The sequence below is a fragment of the Hemiscyllium ocellatum genome, chromosome X, assembly GCF_020745735.1.
Source record: "Hemiscyllium ocellatum isolate sHemOce1 chromosome X, sHemOce1.pat.X.cur, whole genome shotgun sequence".
In the NCBI taxonomy this organism is placed as follows: domain Eukaryota; kingdom Metazoa; phylum Chordata; class Chondrichthyes; order Orectolobiformes; family Hemiscylliidae; genus Hemiscyllium; species Hemiscyllium ocellatum.
This window is the reverse complement of record NC_083453.1, coordinates 3,427,263-3,448,246: the sequence shown is the minus strand read 5'-3', so window position 1 is coordinate 3,448,246 and position 20,984 is coordinate 3,427,263. Positions and strand designations below refer to the sequence as shown.

Here is a 20,984-nt window from a genome sequence, read left to right as displayed (position 1 = left end):
CCAGCGTATTATGAACTCTTTAAAGTTTCACAACATCCTTCCTATAGGAGACCAGAATTGCACACAACATTCCAAAAGCAGCCTAACTAATGTCCTGTACAGCTGCAACATGACCTCCCAACTCCTGTACTCAATACTCTGATGAATAAAAGAAAGCATACCAAACACCTTCTTCATTATCCTATCTACCTGTGACTTCACTTTCGAGAGACTATGACCCTGCACTCCAAGGTCTTTTTGTTCAGCAACACTCCCCAGGACCTTGCCATTACATGTATAAGTGCTACCCTGATTTGCCTTTCCAAAATGTTAGGGACAGGCCCAGGACTGGTGATGTTCAACATTCCCTGAATGAATAAAGGGAAGAGATCATTGGGTGGCACGGTGGCTTAGGGCGGCACTGCTGTCTTACAGTGCCAGGGACTCTGGATTGATTCCACCCTTAGGTGACTTGTGTGGAGTTTGCACATTCTCCCCGTGTCTGCGTGGGTTTCCTCCAGGTGCTCCGGTTTCCTCCCACAGTCCAAAGATGTGCAGATCAGGTGAATGAGCTGTGCTAAATTGCCCATTGTGTCCAGGGATAGGTGGGTTAATGATGGAAAATGTGGGTTACAGGGGATGGGATGCTCTTCGGAGAGTTGGTGTGGTTTCGATGTGCTGAATGCCTGCTTCCACACTGTAGGGATTCCATGGGTTCCACCTTTGCATTCCTTACTGTTCCACTGTAGCTCGGTACATGTAACAAAAATAAATCTGATCACAATCACAGCAAAGGGAAGATATGCAAACCCTCATCCTGCTTCAATCTGCTGGCATGCTGGGGAGGTACTCAGCAGGTTGGACATCCTTTTTTCGCGCGGAAACCAGTGGGGCTCACCTGAGGCTATTTTTGGATCGTCCTCCGCGTCACCGGTGGCTCCGTGCGCGTCAGCCAGCATTCCGTCGCCCAGCCATTGGCCCGGTTCCCAGACGGGGTGCCACCTACAGGCCGGGAGGCAGACCAATAGGAGCGCCCCCCCACCCCGACCAACAAACTTTCCTCCCTCCCTCCCCTCTACTTCCCGGACCGAATGGATAGTTCATTACAGTGCAATTGACAAGAGTAATTCCCAGAAGCCGGGGAGGGAGGCTGCAGAAAGGGACTTAGGCTCTTCAGCAACTCAGGCAGGTGCTTCCAACCTGCTCCTTTGGCTGGGCAAGCGAAACCATCAGCTGGGAGTTTGTTTTTATTCCCCTCTTTGTTTTCCAAATCTATTTCTATGCATCGTTTTTGATCTGGATTTTTTTTTAACAAAGCAAAAGATATACCACACGTTTTTAACCATCAGGTATGTATTGCAAGTAATAGCTTATTGCTTTCTTTAAGAAAAACGTGTTATGAATTACATGGCGGGAACATAAATCAGTTTTTTTTACACTCCAAGACAATGATTTATTTTGGTTTACTCTGTTTTGCTCTAGACGTACTTTTTTTTTGCAAACGTAATCCTCAAAATATTGCAAGTTAGCATGTATGAAGACAGCATTTCCAAGTTCTGTGTGTGGCACTTAGGAGGAACTTGCTGAGGTTTTGTAGCTGCCTGCGCTTGTGTACAGAATACGGTTCAATTGCAGGAAGCTGGAATTCAGCTGTTGCTTTAGAAGTAACGGTGAGGCGAACCGGCCAACTGTAACATCTGTGAAGGTCGTGCAAACTGTGCTGGGGAGAGAAAGGGTTTGCAGGACAGCGTTAAGTGGAATTACAGTGCAAGAAATCGGGTCAACGAGAACAGTAACGCCGACTGTTACTCAGGGCTCATTGTTGCAGGAGTAACGCACTGTCACATTCTATATTAGTTGCATTCAACTGCTGGGGCAAGGCTGGTTTATCCCGGTGCCGACTCCCCAGGCTTTAACTGGGTAGGGAACAACTTCACTGTTGATGCAATTAAAACTTGTGGCATTGTTAGAAAAGCAAGATTGAGCCCAAAAATCTAAACTGCAGAAATCACAACTTTGAATCGTTGGTAGAGTGGTTTCCAGAATAGCTGTGGGACTGGCCAGTAGGTGTGCCAGAGGTGCAACAGTGCTTTTATTTTATGACTCCGTCTCTCTTTTTTTTAAAAAATGAGCAGTGTTTCTTCCTGGCTGTTTCTGCTGAGATGGCTCACACTACATTAGCAGTTCCTCGGCTGTGAGCTCAGGCGGATGAGTGCAGCTGGCTGTGTAAGCATAAGTGCCGTTTAACAGCATCAGTCAGTCCTCCCTCAGGATCCAAACACCCAAGAAAACCACAGGAATGACAACCCCGACCGGTCTTCCTCCTTCCCTCATGGATGGGAGTAATTCTGCCCGCCTGACTTCTACTAACTCAGTACCGACCAGGGATTTGTTGTGGAGCAGTGGTAGTGAGTCTACCTCTGAGCTGGGTTTAAGTCCCGCTTGCTGGTGAGGTGCATAATAAGATCCCAGAACAGGTCAATTCGCGGAAAAATCTAGACGAGGGATTCATTTGCTCTGTCCAGCATCACAGCATTAATTTTGAACATTTTGCTCACCTTGAACTATATTGCCAATTCCGGTGTGGAAATAAGAGGGAACAGTGGAATAATTCTGGTGGAGTGTCACAAGGATCGGTGCTGGGTCCATTACTTTTCGTAATTTAAATAAATGATTTAGATGGGATGGGTATATGAATAGGAAGGGTTTGGAGGGATATGAGCCGGGTGCTGGCAGGTGGGACTAGATTGGGTTGGGATATCTAGTCGATATGGACAGGTTGGACGAAGGGTCTGTTTCCATGCTGTACATCTCCATGACTCTATGTGAGCATAAGAGGTACAGTTAGTTAAGTTTACAGATTACACCAAAATTGGAGGTGTAGTGGGCAGCGAAGAAGGTTACCTCAGATTACAACAAGATCTTGATCAGATGGGCCAATGGACTGAGGAGTGGCAGATGGAGTTTAATTCAGATAAATGCAAGATGCTGCATTTTGGGAAAGCAAATCTTAGCAGGACTTATACACTTAATGGTAAGGTCCTGGGGAGTGTTGCTGAACAAAGGGACCTTGGAGTGCATGTTCATAGCTCCTTGAAAGTACAGTTGCAGGTAGATAGGATAATGAAGAAGGCGTTTGGTATGCTTTCCTTTATTGGTCAGAGTATTGAGTACAGGAGTTGGGAGGTCATATTGCGCCTGGACAGGACATTGGTTAGGCCACTGTTGGAATATTGCATGCAATTCTGGTCTCTTTCCCATCAGAAGGATGTTGTGAAACTTGAAAGGGTTCAGAAAAGATTTACAAGGATGTTGCCCAGGTTGGAGGATCTGAGCTACAGGGTGAGGCTGAACAGGCTGGGGCTGTTTTCCCTGGAGCGTTGGAGGTTGAGGGGTGACCTCATAGAGGTTTATAAAATCATGAGGGGCATAGATAGGGTAAATAGACCAGTTTTTTCCCCCCTGGGATGGGGGAATCCAGAACTAGAGGTTTTGGGTGAGAGGGGAAAGATATAAGAGACCTAAAGGGCAACTTTTTCACGCAGAAGGTGGTGCCTGTTTGGAATGGGCTGCCAGAGGAAGTGGTGAAGACTGGTACAATTAGAAGATTTAAAAGGTATCAGGATGGGTATATGAATAGGAAGGGTTTGGAGGGATATGGGCTGGGTGCTGGCAGGTGGGACTAGGTTGGGTTGGGATATCTGGTCGGCATGGACAGATTGGACCGAAGGGTCTGTTTCCTTGCTCTACATCTCTATGACTAATTGTAATTGCAACATTGCATTAAATCAGTTCATACATTCTGTATTAGTTGAGACAATAGGTAAACAAATATTTTATTTAGGTTAGCGGATGTGACTGTGGGGGAAGTTTGTTACTCCGACTTGTATAAATACTTACAAGTAAAAAAAAGGACATTTCCCCTGATGTAAAACAAAATACAAATATCCATAAACTAAATAAGTGCGAAAGGGAATATTTGTAATAACATTTCCGAACAGGTTGATTAGAAAAAAATGCTTAAATGGAAAAAATAAAATCCGAGGTATGCGGGAGCAGAATGTCAGATGAAACAAGTGTAAATCTAATGCAGATTAGCAAGTGTCTTTTTAGTGAATAATTTGATATCCATTGCTACTTTGATCATGCCTACATGCAAAAGTGACGTTTATTCTGATGAGTTTTCTTGACGTGATCGAGTCATTTAAAAATAAGAGGCGCCACCTGTAGTGTGTACTTGCGGTAGGATTTACTGCAAAACTCATCAGGTTAGGAAGAAAAATGCAAGAGACTTACTATATCTCCAGAACAGGTGGGATTTGAGAATCCACCACTGCGCCACAAGAAGCTCCTATGCTAAAAATAGTTGTAATTCAACATTATAAAGTTGTGCAGACTGTCCACGAAGGCGGGCAAGTGGGTTGGAATTGCTGCAAGTTGCCGCCGTCAAACAACTGGCGCGTCCGATCTTTTCAAGGCTGAAAGGAAAACCCCGAGATGGCCCGCTCCCGCCAGAACCCCCTCCCCAAGAGAACCGTGGTGAGCTGCGGGCGGGCTCACCTTGCTGTTCCTCCCTCCCGCCCCCCGTTCCACTATCCGTGCCGCGTCCCAAACAGGAACCGCCAATTGCTAAATGGAAGCGGCCACGGTAAAGGAGGGGGTCCCCCCTCCCGCTCGTGGTTTGATGTCGCGCACCCCCTTGTTCCCGCTGGCAGCTTTTGCTGGATGACGGCTGTCCCTTGCCCCTCCAATCCCCGACAGCAGCTTCGAGAGTTTTTTTTTAAAATCACCTTCTCTGCCGCTTCGGGCTTGATTTGAAAGAAAAGAAAGCAGGAAATCAAGAAAACACACAATGGGAGTGCATATCGGGGATACTTCACCTCGACCCAAAATGGTGCACCACCTCAAAAACTATGGTTTGCTTCTGTGTTTTTATCTCTAACCTTGCCACAAAATGCCTCAGAAAATTTTCAAGGGCGGTAGTGATATTATCACAGAGGCTTCGTGCTCTTTGGGAGGAGGTCCAAATCCCAATTCAGCTCCTGTTCAATGCAAGAAGGGGATTTGTGGCCAATGGGCACTGCAGGGGTTGGGCTCAGTTATCTCCCTCAAAAGGATATTTTGATTCAAATTGGTAAGTTTCCCTTTGGGTTTTGTTATAGTGTGCCTAAGAGATGGTCAATTCTAATTTTGTTCAATTTGATCAACTTTTTATCTTAAAATAGAGGTCTGAAAGAGGGGAAAGAGCTGAAATGCTGGTCAGTCAAAATTATTCGGGTGGCAGGAACTATCAGAGTTAGGTTTGAATTTGAAAGTGAGAGAGCTCTTCATCGGTTTAAATAAAAAGGTCTGAAGGATAGTAAGGACAAGCCAGGGAACTATAGACCAGTGAGCCTGATGTCGCTAGTGGGCAAGTTGTTGGAGGGAACCCTGAGGGACAGGATGTACATGTATTTGGAAAGGCAAGGACTGATTAGGGATAGTCAACATGGCTTTGTGCGTGGGAAATCATGTCTCACAAACTTGATTGAGTTTTTTGAAGTAGTAACAAAGAGGATTGATGAGGGCAGAGTGGTAGATGTGATCTATATGGACTTCAGTAAGGCATTCGACAGGGTTCCCCATGGGAGACTGGTGAGCAGGGTTAGATGTCATGGAGTACAGGGAGAACTAGCCATTTGGATACAGAACTGGCTCAAAGGTAGAAGACAGAGGGTGGTGGTGGAGGGTTGTTTTTCAGACTGGAGACCTGTGACCAGTGGAGTGTCACAAGGATCGGTGCTGGGTCCTCTACTTTTTGTCATTTACATAAATGACTTGGATGTGAGCATAAGAGGTACAGTTAGTAAATTTGCAGATGACACCAAAATGTGTAGTGCACAGCAAAGAAGGTTACCTCAGATTACAGCAGGATCTGGACTAGATAGGCCAATGGGCCGAGAAGTGGCAGATGGAGTTTAATTCCGATAAATGCGAGGTGCTGCATTTTGGGAAAGCAAATCTTAGCAGGACTTATACACTTAATGGTAAGGTCCTAGGGAGTGTTGCTGAACAAAGAGACCTTGGAGTGCAGGTTCATAGCTCCTTGAAAGTGGAGTTGCAGGTATAGGATAGTGAAGAAGGCGTCTGGTATGCTTTCTTTTATTGTTCAGAGTATTGAGTATAAGAGTTGGGAGGTCATGTTGCGGCTGTACAGGTCATTGGTCAGGCCACTGTTGGAATATTGCGTGCAATTCTGCTCTCCTTCCTATTGGAAAGATGTTGTGAAACTTGAAAGGATTCGGAAAAGATTTACAAGGATGTTGCCAGGGTTGGAGGATTTGAGCTATGGGGAGAGGCTGAACAGGCTGGGGCTGGAGCGTGGGAGGCTGAGGGGTGTCCTTATAGAGGTTTACAAAATTATGAGGGGCATGGATAGGATAAATAGACAAAGTCTTTTCCCTGGGGTGGGGCAGTCCAGATCTAGAGGGCATAGGTTTAGGGTGAGAGGGGAAAGATATAAAGGGGACCTAAGGAGCAACTTTTTCACACAGAGGGTGGTACGTGTATGGAATGAGCTGCCAGAGGAAGTGGTGGAGGCTGGTACAATTGCAACATTTAAAAGGCATTTGGATGGGTATATGAATAGGAAGGGTTTGGAGGGATATGGGCCGGGTGCTGGCAGGTGGGACGAGATTGGGTTGGGATATCTGGCCGGCATGGATTGGTTGGACCAAAGGGTCTCTTTCCATGCTGTACATCTCTATGACTCTCTGACTTTGTCTCCATCATGTGGGCAGAAAATATAAATGGACTCCAGTGAAGAGGATTCTTGTCATGGAATCCCTACAGTGTGGATGCAGGCTATTCAGCTCATCACCAATCCTCTGAAGAGCATCCCACCCAATCCTGTGGATCTTCCATGTCTAACCCACTTAAGCCTGCACATTCCTCGACACTATGAGACAATTTAGCATGGCCAATCCACACTAACCTACACATCCCTGGGTATTATGGGACAATTTTTAACATGGCCATCCACCCTAATCTACACTATGGGACAATTTAGCATGGCCAATCCACCCTAACCTTCACATCCCTGGGCACTATGGAGCAATTTAGTATGGCCAATCCACCCTAACCTGCACATCCCTGGACACTATGGGACAATTTAGCATGGCCAATCCACCCTAACCTTCACATCCCTGGGCACTATGGGACAATTTAGCATGGCCAATCCACCCTAACCTGCACATCCCTGGGCACTATGGGACAATTTAGCATGGCCAATCCACCCTAACCTGCACATCCCTGGGCACTATGGGACAATTTAGCATGGCCAATCCCACCCTAACCTGCACATCCCTGGGCACTATGGGACAATTTAGCATGGCCAATCCACCCTAACCTGCACATCCCTGGGCACTATGGGACAATTTAGCATGGCCAATCCACCCTAACCTGCACATCCCTGGGCACTATGGGACAATTTAGCATGGCCAATCCACCCTAACCTTCACATCCCTGGGCACTATGGGACAATTTAGCATGGCCAATCCACCCTAACCTGCACATCCCTGGGCACTATGGGACAATCTAGCATGGCCAATCCACCCTAACCTTCACATCCCTGGGCACTATGGGACAATTTAGCATGGCCAATCCACCCTAACCTGCACATCCCTGGGCACTATGGGACAATTTAGCATGGCCAATCCACCCTAACCTGCACATCCCTGGGCACTATGGGACAATTTAGCATGGCCAATCCACCCTAACCTGCACATCCCTGGGCACTATGGGACAATTTAGCATGGCCAATCCACCCTAACCTGCACATCCCTGGGCACTATGGGACAATTTAGCATGGCCAATCCACACTAACCTGCACATCCCTGGGCACTATGGGACAATTTTGCATGGGAGGAAACTGGAGCATCCAGAGGAAACCCACGCTGATACAGAGAATGTGCAAACTCCGTATAGACATTTACCAGAGGGTGGAATCAAACCTGGATCCCTGGTGCTATGAGGCAGCAGTGCTAACCACTGAGGCAACATGCTGCCTCGCATTTGAAGGTATTACAAAATGATTTATTGTGACTTATTATTGTCACAAAACGAAGTGTTATACCGACAGATCGTACCATGCAAAGTGCATCAGGGCAGCAGAACAGAGTGCAGAATAGTGTTAGAGCCACAGAGACGGTGCCTAGTGAAAGAGAGATCAACATTAACATTGGCTTGTACAAATCCACCTCACCCTCTCACCACACCAGGCTCTTACTAACCTTGATGGCCAACCTGTTGTGGAGAACGTCAGATGTGGAAGGTGGACTTGAGCTGAGAATTGTAGTGAATTATTGGAGCAAGTTTGGCTACTGCGCATGTTAAACATGCTGCAGGAGAGATGGGCAGGGGGCACAAAACGTAATCAGATTTTACTAATTGTTAAATGGGATTTAGCTGTATTGATGCCAATGAAACAGGACAATGAGCAGGTATAAAAGAGGTGATTACTCCAATTGTGTCTACTTCATGGTTTTCATCCAATTACACCCCCTCCTCACAATTTGCTGTTGTTGATGAGTCACAGCCAGAACCTGATAAAGCCATCCATTAAGGCACTTCTCTTGTTTTTGTTAACTGCTGTATTAATTTCTTGCAGAACCAACAGGTTTTTAATTTGAATTAAACGAAATACAAACCTGGATTAAGCAAGTGTTGGCTGAGGTGAAAGAAGCCAAGAGCAAAAAGTGAAAAGTGATCAGCTGCCCTCAGTACACCCCAGCTACAGAAGGGAGTTTTGTGTCATGGTTCTTTCTTAACATGGTTCTGTTGATCAGCTCAATTTTAACATGCTTCGTCAATGTCTATGAGATCAGTGGAACCAAATGGAGATGGGCTGATTTTAATTGCTCTGTGCCTTCCATTGCAGAAGCCTTGAGCTCTGGGACTCCCTCCCTCAACTTCTCTGCCTCTCCACCTAAAACCCCTACAGTCTAGAAGCCAGTCATTTGGCCCATTGAGTCCACACTGACCCACCCAGACTTACCCCAGCCCTGCATCCCATGGCTGATCCACCCAGCCCAGGCAACCTTGGATACTATGTGCAATTTAGCATAGCCAATCCACCTAACCTGCATAAAATCCAAAAGAACTGTGGATGCTGTAAATCTGAGACCAAAATAGAAATTGCTGAAAAAGCTCAGTAGCTTTTGTCTGGCACCGTCTGTGGAGAGAAATCAGAGTTAATGTTTCGGGTTGAGTGACTCTTCATCAGGACTGAACAGTTGCTACCAGACCGACTGAGCTTTTCCAGCACTTTCCGATTTGGTACCTCACCTGCACAGCTTTGGACTGAGAGGAAGCCAGACCATCCGGAGGAAATCCATGCAGACACAAGGAGAATGTGCAAACTCCATACAGGCAGTCACCCGAGGGTTGAATCAAATCTGGATCCCTGGCGCTGTAAGGCAGCAGTGCTAACCACTGAGCCACCGTGCCGTCTAGCTCTACTCCTTATAACAACCTTTGAAATTTGGAAAGGGCTAGAGAAGAGCTCATGCCCGAAACGTCGATTCTCCTGCTCCTTGGATGCTGCCTGACCTGCTGCACTTTTTCAGCAAAGGGCTAGAGAAGGCAGATATGGAGGAGATCTGCCTCTTTAACCAACTATTTGGTCCCTTTCCTTAAAATGCTGTCTTATGTGTGATTTTGTGTCAAATTTTGTCTGATAATCGCTACTGTGAGATGTTTTACTGTGTGAAGGGCACTATGTGTAAGCAAGTTACTATTATTGAGGTAACTATAACTTTTTAGGGAACCCAACAATGAGATTCTAATGTTGATTTTACTTTGTTATTAGAATATAAATGATTTATATTGAAACATGTCCTAAGCTGTGTCACATTAGTGTTTCATTGTTGTATGCCAGTACTTTAAGTAGTTCTGGTACTGGAAGTTTAAAGCAAAAACAGAAAGTAATCAGCAAGTCTGGCAGCACCTGGAGAGAAACACGAGTTAATGCTTCAAGTCGATGAAGGGTTCCAGTAAACAGCCGGTGACCCTGAAGTGTTAACTCTGTTTCTTTCTTCACAAATGCAGCCAGACCTGCCAAGTATTTGCAGCATTTTCTGTTTTCGATTGACCTTAAATTGCACTGTTACATTTTCATGGTGTGTTTCATCTCTGGTCTACGAAGCATTTCACCCTGAATATAGTTCAGTAGGTTTTACAGTTGAATTTCCAGTGTCCACGTTATTCTTCTTGCATTTACAGCTGAATTGTTTGAAGTGGGACAGACTCAGTATCTCTGTCCATTTTTAGCTGACCCAGGTGTGTCTTATTGACGATGTCCCTAGGTGCCGAAAGTATTCCACTGTCTAATGATATTATACTCAGGACAGGATGTGATGATGCTTTTTTCTGACCTATTTTTGTACAGATTGGTAGGTGTTAGTTTGTCATTGATAACACCCAGGTTGCTGTTGTCTTGACTTTAACCACAAGTATCTCAACACCCAGTTTACTGAGCAATGAATATGTCTCTTTGAAGTAAACTGACAAGGTGTCACTGAGTTATTGAACAAAATATCAGGCAAAACTGCCACATTTTCAGAGGGGTGGGAGCTCTGAAAGTAAGAGACGAAATCATTCAACAAGGGAGACTTATGAACAGCTTTCCACGTTTTTAGGTTTCCATGTTTTACAACAAAAGTGTGAGGAGTTGCTGAAGAAGATATCAAAAACAATTGAGACAAGGTACAAGAACAGTTCTGCCGGCCAGGAAAGACTGAACAGGCTGTAGAAGACTGAAGAGCAACCTTATAACAACCTTTTGAGATTTGGAAAGGGTTAGAGAAGGCAGATATGGAGGAGATGTTTCCAGTTGTGGGAGCTGGGAAGGGGTGTCCAGAGCTGAGAGACATTAATATAAGATGGCCATTATTGAGTCCAGCAGGGAATTCAGGTGGAATATCTTCATGTGAAAAATAGTTAAAATATGGAACTCATTCCCCTCAACATTGCCTTGTGGCAATAGCATAGATGCATTTGAGGGGGAAGATGGATGAACATGTGGGAGAAAGCAGGAGCAGGATATTTTGATAGCATTAGATCAGTTGATGTGGGGGCTGAGTGGCCTGTTCCTATGCAGTGGAATGTCGGCTGTATCTAATTCTGGTTCAGTATAGAAGGGAACTATTTAGCTCCTCTCCAGTCCAGCTACACGTGAGTTCACGACCAAGGCTAATGTTCTGCTGCACCACTGGGTGCAACCCCTTCATTTTGAATTGTGCTAAATTCCTATGCCGTACATAAGCCTTCCCTTTTCCCCCTGAAAGTTGATGGGCCTTACTGGACTATGGTTTTCTGAGTTCTGGGACATTCCTCATGGATGAGCATAGGTATCAAAAAAGGATACATCACCATGTTATTGCACCACAAGAGCCGTCACAGCAGTGTTACAATTGACATTGTCCATACACACATGGATTTTCCAGCTGTTTGGATTCTCAGCCAAAAGCAGAAACCCTGATTTTGGGGGTTTTCCACCCTCATTCCTTGCCCAATCTAATTGTCATGGAACTGACTCTAAGCCATCTTGACCTCCACCCATGCATCCCCTGGACTGAGATCGTGCAGAGGCTCAGGCTAGGGCTGTGGACGTCTCTGGCCTGTAACTTAAGGAGCTTTTTAAAAAAGAAAACCGTGTTGAGATACCAGTCACACTTTGGTAATAAAGAGAGGAGGGGTATGTCACATGTTGTTGAAGTGCTACCGTGACTCTTTCAAACCACATTAAAGTTGCATTTGGTACATTTTGAGGTCAATTAAAGGTAATTGTTTTATTCATTCATGGGATGTGGGCACCTCTGGCTAGGCCAGCATTTATTGCCCATCCCTAATTACCCAGTTAAGAATCAATCGCATTGCTGTGGATCTGGAGTCACATGTTTGTTTATTTATTGTTACATGTACCTAAGTACAGTGAAAAGCTTTGTTTATGTAGGCCAGACCAGGTAAGAATGGCAGTTTCCATCCCTGAAAGAGGTTAGTGAGCCAGATGGGTTTTTCCTGACAATGGATTCATGGTCATCACTAGACTCTTAATTCCAAATGTTTTTTCTATTGAACTCAAATTCCACCATCTGCTGTGGTGGGATTCAAACCCAGGCTCCCCAAAATATGACCTGGGTCCCTGGGTTAATATTCCAGCACTAAGCCACTGCCTCCCCCAGAGAGTTTTTAGACTGTAAATGCTCCTCCCCTAGGGCCAATACACCAGCAGGAACAATTAGTCCCCTTTTCAAAATCATCATCTTTAAAAGATTGTTTGGCACCCATAACAGAATCTCACAGGCCCAATACTTGAACCATCCTCATTGCATAATCTTGAGTTACAAGAGGGATTTCCATTTCTTAATTGTCCCGTTTTCTTGACAGTACCAATCCCTTTGCACCACCACCCCCAACCCATCCCACAACCCATTTATAAAGTGCAAGCTAAAAATCTAGAGGTTCGAAATAATCTCAAAACTCTTCCCACTTTAGCCATGAGTCAGAACAGTTTAGGGCTAACTGACCCTTGGCTAACTGGGCTTATGTAGGACCAGCCCAGAATTCAGCAAACTCCTCTGCCTGTCTGTGTCCTTTTGCTCTGTACAGCCCTCCTGGCGAACTTTGTGGCTGTGCCTAAGGTAATGAATCTGTAACTGGCACAACATGCTGATATTGTATGAGGATGAGCTGGAGTGTAGCTTTCCTGGCTCAGAGTTGGAAGGCACTGGGTTTGAGTCACACTCCAGGAATAAAGTGTTATGAAGGAATGTAGCAAACCAATGAATATTAAGTGACAGTCCTTAGCCTGGATACAGCAGGAAGATCAAGCCACCTGCCAAACCCAAAAAGGTTTGGATAAGAGGGCTGAGGTGGTCGACCAGCATTTCAGTGAGCCCTCCCCACCTACGTAACCTAGGCCAAGCCAAAAAGCAAATGAACCAGCCATTGGTGTACATGCTGAGAAAACACACGGCACACAGTTACATAGCACCTTTAACATAATATAAGAAACAGGAGCAGGAGTAGGCCGTCTGGCCCTCCAAGCCTGCTCTGCCATTCAGTAAGATCATGGCTGATCTTTTCATGGACTCAGCTCCACTTACTTGCCCATTAACTACTACCCTTAATTCCTCTACTGTTTAAAAATCTATCTTTGCCTTAAAATCATTCAGCTGAGTAGTCTCAACTGCTTCATTGGGCAGGGAATGGGTCACAGATTCAAAACCCTTTGGGTGAAGAAGTTCCTCCTCAATGCAGTCTTAAATCTTGTTCCCCCTTTAATATGAGGCTATGCCCCCTAGTTCTAGTTTCACCCACCAGTGGAAACAACACCCTCCCCCCCCCTAACTAACGAAAGGGTAGGCCAAACAGGTCCATTTTCAGCAGTGTCTTAAAGGAGGAGAGAGCTGGGGAATTTACAGAAGGAGCTTGAAGCCAACACAGCTTATGGAGCAGTGATTAAAATCAGAGCTGCATACGAGGTCAGAACTGGAGGAATGCAGAGTTACACAAGTCATCTCTCTTCATTAAAGATGTAGAACATTCTCTGTAAGTGTCTATAGAACATTTATTTATGAGTTTCAGCCAAGGTCGGTCAGTAAAGGACATCTGAATGTGCTTTAACTCTCAGTTCTCTGGCTCAAATTAACATTGTTTTCTAACCCCTTTTATTGACATGTTTCCAGCCAGTCTCAGTGCAGGTTTTTTTTACCCTTTCAGCTTGTTGTTGGCGTGGCGAGGAGTGACCTAGTAAAGGTAACTATGGTGATATTCAGTGGCAGATGTCACATTGGTCTGCATTCAAAGCGGGCTGGAAGTGTGGTACCCATTTTCCAGACTCAATTCCAGCAGCGATTGTGGGAGCACGGAAAGATTTTGAGAAACTGCATTTGTAGCGTTGATAAGCAGGTTGGCATATAGTCTCGTTACATACACTGGTTTATCTGTATTTACCACCTCCATGCAACGAGGAGCTGACTCTTCCTGGTGAATAGTTCGGCTGACTTTCGGTTGACCACACCACTATCATATCCAGGCGGGCACTCCTCACAACGTGACTATTTGTGGGAAATTCAACAGTGACGGGCATCGTGGCTCAGCATCGTCCCACCTTCAGCCAATATTCAGGTTGCCTTCACCCACCAAGCAAGGGCAAAACTACCAATCTTATGCACAAGCCACCCAATTCAGAAATATTACTCTAGATTTGCATATGTATAGCTGCCCCCTCCTACCCTGTTGTTTTCCTTTGCGGTTTGTTTTCTCCTTACCCAAAGGAAAGGTCAGAGTCCGTTGAGTTTACAACTGTGGAACTGGGTAAAGCTAAAGCAGAAGCCAGTTGATTGTAAATGGAAGGGAAGGCTTAGGACAGGATAAGGAGTCCCAGACTGGTGACATTATTGCTGGGCTAGTCGTCTAAACTAGTAGGTTCATGGTTTAAATCCTGTGATCACTGCAGGAATGTGAAATTTGAATTTGGAAGGTCTAGAGTTCAGAGTTAGTTTAATTGTAACGACTGATGATTTTTGTAAAACCCATCTGGTTCACTAATGCCCTTCAGGAAAGGAAATCTGCTTTCCTTACCTTGTCTGGCCTTCCTGTGATTCCAGACCCCACAGGGATGTGGTTACTTCTTAACTGCCCCTGAAATGGTTATACAAACAATTCAGTTCAAGGGCAATTCAAGATGGACAGTGCATATTGGTCTAGCCAGTAGTGTCTACATCCTGTGAATGAATTGAAAAAAATGCTTTTTGAAGCTTTGGAAAACGAATGAACTACGGTGGAAAGCTTTCATTTCAACCCAGGGACAACACAAAGAAGAGAGGCAGTGTTGTGACCATGGTGTAGTAAGAGCCTATGTAAACAGCTTCATGGTGAAAGCTGCAAACCAGTGGAAAAGGAGCATAGAATCCCTAACAAAAACAGAAGTTGCTGGAAAATCTCAGCAGTTTTGGCAGCATCTGTGCAGAGAAATTGAAGTTAACGTTTCTGATCTAGTCACCCTTCCTCAAAACAATGCAGAGCCCCTACAGTGTAGAAGCAAGCCATTCAGCCAAACAAGTCCACACTGACCCTCCAAAGATCATCCCAACCAGACTCTGTACCTGTAACCCCATATTTGTCATGGCCAATCCACCTAACATGGACACCTTTTGAACTATAGGAGGAAACCCACACAGACACAGGGAGAATGTGCAAACTCCACACAAACAGTTGCACAAAGGTGGAATCAAACCCAGATCCATGGCACTGTGAGGCAACAGTACTAACTACTGAGCCACCATAGCTACCTTTTACATAATCAAGATCATTACTGGGGGAATGAGGCAGGGAGAGTGGGACTGTGACTGCATTGCTCTGCACAGAGCCCAGATGTACTTGATGTGGCTAAATAGGCTATACTGCAAGTGACTCTGACTCAGAGTCAGAGTGACATATTCTAAGAAACCACAGTAAAAACCCACTCACTGCTAATGACTCCCTGCTGTTTCTGTCTATCTAGTAACATGTTCGCTATTGAACGTTTCACTAAGCACACAGTCCTTGCAGTCTGACTTTTTTTAGATAGAAGAGATTTAGTATGTGTCAGCACAGAATGCCAACCTTTTATTTTGGAGGCCAGACTATTCACATCCCTTTGTACTCATCCAGGGTGATACTTTGGTTGTTGATGCTATAAAACATTAACTGTTTACTATTCCTACTGCCTACAGGAGCCCCTTTCCCACCGAGTTACCTAAGTCATCTCCATTTTTTGCATTTGTGAAATGGAATAAAAACCTGCGCTGATCTACAAGTAAAAGGGAAAATAAGTGCAGGAAATTACAAGGTGATAATGGTGAGATCTTAAGGCTGCAAGGGAACCAGATGGCGAACCTGTTGGCAGAATGTTTCTGGGGAGGTACTGACCATTGGTGGAGTGTTGGGTTCAACAAATGTGGTCTGCTGCCAGAATATTTACCACCAAGAGCTTCAGAGTTAAGCAGCAACTGAGGCATATGTGGCAAGTGCGCTAACAGTTGAGGTTACATTTCACAATGAATTCTGGGTCAAAGGTGAGGCTATTTCTGTTGTCAAACACTGTGGTAGAACCTGAAACATTTGGAGTAAACATGCCCTGTTAACCAGATACAGCTATTTTTTTTCATGTGGCTTTCAGATGGTGGCAGGGCCACACAATTAGGGAAATTCCCTGCCAAAATGTGTTTGCAAGAGCTCACCACCAGATGGCCCTCCAGCAAGATGCGGATAAATACCTGCCAAATCCCACTTTGTAATTCCAATGTGCCCATCTGTGAAGTAACTGAACTGATTTAATGACAGATTTCTTATGACTAACAGTTCTTTAATGTTTTGCTAAATATGGTCAAACCACTCTTTCACTTCACTGGCAGGAGAAGAAGAGTCAAGAGTAGCCTTATTTGTCATTTGTACCATATACAACTGATACAGTAAAAACGAGACAGTGTTCCTCCAGGACGAAGATGCTACATGGACAGCACAAACTACACGATCGGACACAAGGTGGCATAAAGTGCATAAGAAGTGCAAAACTTACAAGACAGCACAGTGATTTCTGACATTTCAAGAAAATAGGCACAGTGGTGTACAAATTACAGTGTAATAAAAGAATAATTAGTAAAATATTGTTCTAGCAGCAGTTCAAAGTTGTGGCAAGAGTTTCAGATGGAATAGGGTCTGACTTTATAGTGTTAAGGAACCTGATGGCTTGGGGGAAGAAACTTGCACAGTCTGGCTGAGACCAAACGCTCCGGTATCTTCTACTAGATGGCAGGAGGGAGAAGAGTTTGAGTGAGGAGTGTGTGGGGTCTTCCACAATGCTCTTAGCCTTTCGGATGCAGCGTGTGGTGTAAGGTCTGTAATGGAGGGAAAAGAGACCCCGATGGCCCTCTCAGCTGTCCTCATTATCTGTTTTAGGGTCTCACGATCCAAGATGGTGCAATTCCTGAACCAGGCAGAGATGCAGCAGCTCAGGGTACTCTCAATAAACCCTCTGTAGAATGTGGTGAGGATGGGGGTAGGAGTTGGACTTTCCTCAACCTACACAGAAAGTAGCGACACTGCTGGGCTTCCTTGGCTATGGAGCTGGTGTTGAGGGTCCAGATGAGATTCTCTGTCAGGTGAATACCAAGAAATTTGGTGCTCTTCACGATCTCCATGGGGGAGCCATTGATGTCCAGTGGAGAATGGTCGCTTGGTGCCCTCCTGAAGTCAACAACCATCTCTTTCATCTTGTCCACATTCAGAGACCGGTTGATGGCTCTACACCAGTCTGTTAGCCACTGCAGCTCCTCTCTAAATGCTGACTCATCGGTCGTGCTGATGAGATCCACTACAGTCGTATCATCAGCGAACTTGTGATTCGACCTGTGCGTTGCTGCACAGTTGTGTCTCAGCAGGGTGAACAGCAGTGGACTGAGCACACAGCTCTGGGAGCCCCCGTGCTCAGTGTAATGGTGTTGGAGATACTGTTCCCAATCCAGACTAGCTGAGGTCTCCCAGTCAGGAAGTCCAGGATCCAGTTACAAAGAGTGATATTTGGGCCCAGCAGATCCAGCTTTCCAACCAGGTGCTGAGGAATGATAGTGTTAAATGCAGAACTGAAGTCTATGAACAGTAGTCTGACATGAGGGTCCTTTTTCTCCAGGTGGGTGAGGGCCAGCTTGAGGGTGTTGGAAATGGCATCATCTGTTAAGCAGTTTGGATGATATGTGAACTGCAGGGTGTCCAGTGAAGAGGGCAGCAGGGTATTAATCTTCCTCATCGCGAGCCTCTCAAAACACTTCATGATGATGGGTGTTAGCGCAATGGGGTGGTAGTCGTTGAGACAGGACACTGAAGACTTCTTTGGCACGGAGACGATGACAGTGGCTTTGAAGCATGTTGGAACTATGGCTCAGCTCAGGGAGCTGTTGAAGATGCCTGTGAGAACATCCACCAGTATGTCAGAGCATCCTCTGAGCCCTCTGCTAGGGATGTTATCTGGTCCAGCAGCCTCATGTGGGTCAACTCTGCATAGAAGAAAGAAAAGCATATTTCTGTTTCTATCACTTAATTGTTAAGATTTGCCTTGTTTTTGTACTTTTTTTGCTGCAATTTGGGTCAATTACATTGCACTCAGTCCATGTCAAAGAGAGGGAGGGAGCTTGTTGCAAAAGATTGAGTCCATGCTCAATTAGTGTATAGGAAAAGGGATGCCACATGTCAGTGTGTAAAAAGAGTTCTTCTTTCCACAAAATCTGGCAGTCTCATTCTTTGCTTTTGCCAAGACTCCTCTGCTTGCTACCCGCTGTATATTGGCACTCAAAATTTCGAAAAGGTAGACTTGGGGAGCCAACCCTTGGCCTGTCAGCTTGGGCAAGGGACTTGAGGTAGCAGAAAATAAGATTTGCAATGTGTATAATTCTCACTCTGTACTCACAATTTGCATTTCAATTGTGCCTTGTCCCAGTGTAAGTATGTGGTGAAGTAAGTTGAATTTAAAGTTGCATTAAGTAGTGTATCAGTACAGTGACATATAGATCACATGCAGACAGGGTGGTTAAGAAGGTGCTTAGCATATTTGCCATCATGACTCAGTCCTTTGAGTATAGGAGTTGGGATGTCATGTTGAGGTTATACAGGACATTGCTGAGACCTCTTCTGGAATACTGTATCCAGTTCTGGTCACCCTGTTCTAGGAAGGATATTATTAAGCTGAAGAGGGTTCATAAGATATTTACCAGGATGTTGAAGGGAATGGAGGCTTTGAGTTAGAAGGAAAGGCCAGATAGGCTGGGACCTTTTTCACTGGAATGTAGGAGGCTGAGGGGTGACCTTATAGAGGTTTATAAAATCATGAGGGGCATAGATAAGATGGATGACAGGTGTCTTTTCTCACAGGTGGGGGATTTCAAGATTAGTGGGCATATTTTTAAGATGATAGGAGAGAGATTTAAAAAAGACATGTGAGGCAATTGTTTTACATAGTGTGATCCATGTGTGGAATGAACTTCCTGAGGAAGTGGATGTGGGTACAGTTACAACGTTTAAAAGATATTTGGTTAAGTACGGGAATAGGAAAGGTTTGGAGGGATATGGGCCAAATGCAGGCATGTGGGAATAGTTTAGTTTTGGAACATGGTCAGCATGGACTGGTTGGACCAAAAGGTCTGTTTCTGTGCTGTATGACTGTATTCATATATTAGTGAGGGCAGTCACCATTTTATTGCATGACAAATTTGGGAACAGTGATGAGAGAAATGATTGGCTAATCTTGTTTGTGGGATCAGTTGGTCAGGATGCCATCCTGATCCCCCAGGGGATCATGGGATGTGAGGAGAGGCAGGAAAATTGAGTTAAGGCAGGCCTGGTCCTGTCAGGATCCTACTTATGTTCCTGCACTTCTTCCAACACTGGGGTTGGTAAGCAGAGCTAGTGAGGGAGGGTTCTTTAATGCCTATTCAAGCAAGGAAATATGGCCTCCTTTGAGAGAAAGAACTTAGAATCATAGAATCGCAACAGTGTGGAAGTAGGCCATTCAGCCCATCGAGTTCATACCAACTCTCTGAAGGACACTGGAGTGTTGGCTGCTGGGCTTGAACTCCACAATATGCTGTTAGCAACTGAGACACACTGGCATAGTTTGGTCAAAAAAAAGAACCAAAATGGCTTTGATTGACCTTGCCCTCTGCTGGCTCACATTTCCTTTTTGATCTGAACACTTGCTGTTGACGTACTCATGTATGGCTCAAGAGATGAGAGGGAGGGGAACTTGCGTGTGTTGCTGGAGCAACATGTGTATCTCCTGGAAGCCACTGCAGTTCCAGGAGTTCTGAGCACAGAAGAACAGGACATGCTAATAAAGCACCCTCTCCATTCTATTGTGTTCCCGATAATAGTGTCTGCTTGCTTCAGCCCCACGGCATCTGATTGCATTTAATCATTGCTGGCTGGCCACTAACTATCCAGATGTAGGTTCTGAGAGAAATAGCATACAAGTTTGCTGATGGCAGGATTTATGCATGTGTTGGATTGCCCAAACAAGGGAAGCGGCCGTGTGTTTTTTGAGAATTAAAATGAGGCTTTATTATCATGTGTACTCAAGTGCAGGGGATGCGGGAGTACAGTGAAAAGTGTACTATGTCACCATTTCCGGTGCCATCTTAAGTACAAAGTCTTAGCTAAAAAGTGAAAAAAAAGAAATAAGTTAAAATTCAACACTATAGTTCTTGTCAGTATGAAGTAATAAATAAGCAAAAAGATAAAAGTTCCAAATTACAATCCTTCTTTATCCATGGGCATGAGTCACATCAAGCTGGATCTCTCCGCTGCACTGGGTTTTATCCCTCGATCCCTGCCAATGTCTCACTGCTGGCTGCCATCCAGGCAGTGGTGAATGTCAAGCAAGCTTGTGTAGTAAGTGCTGTTAGCTACACATACACACTTACAAGAAAAGAAGAGAAATGGACTATGGGCCAACTGCAATATGGCAGAACCAGATTCAAGAGCTGAATGGTCTCTTCCTGTTCCTATCATCTTAGGTGCGCCTTCTCTGCAGCTGTAACACTGTATTCTCACTCCGTTCTACCCTAATGCACTTTGTATGGTTTGATCTGCCTGTATAGCATGCAAAACAGCACTTTTCACTGTATCTTGGTACATGTGCCAACAATTAAATCAATCAATCAATCTTAAACTGTTTTGCATAGGATCCTTTGGCATTGTGACACAATCAAAAATAAATACATTTTCCAATGCTATTCCATTTATAAATATGAATAAAAAGTCTCAAGATGGCAGCAGGTATCAGTGTATTTAGAATGTCTGTTGTCATAAAGCCAACTGCTTGCACTGCACTGTTGTGTTCTGTTACAAATTATTTGTGGCTATGTGGTTATTCTTAAGATGCTGTACCTTGGTACCTAAGATGGCACTGTAAATGGTGACACCGTAAACTT

At 44.9% G+C, this 20,984-nt stretch overlaps 1 protein-coding gene across 1 annotated transcript in view; it reads left to right on the top strand.

Moving 5' to 3' along the window:
- The first annotated feature begins 1,094 nt into the window (after nucleotides 1-1,094).
- The window catches only part of LOC132805727 (nuclear receptor subfamily 4 group A member 1-like), a 56,481-nt gene continuing 36,591 nt past the window's right edge, over nucleotides 1,095-20,984 (top strand). Inside the window, exon 1 of the mRNA XM_060820948.1 lies at nucleotides 1,095-1,328. The gene's annotated coding sequence lies outside the window, so the exon portion shown is untranslated. The remainder of the gene's footprint in view (nucleotides 1,329-20,984) is intronic.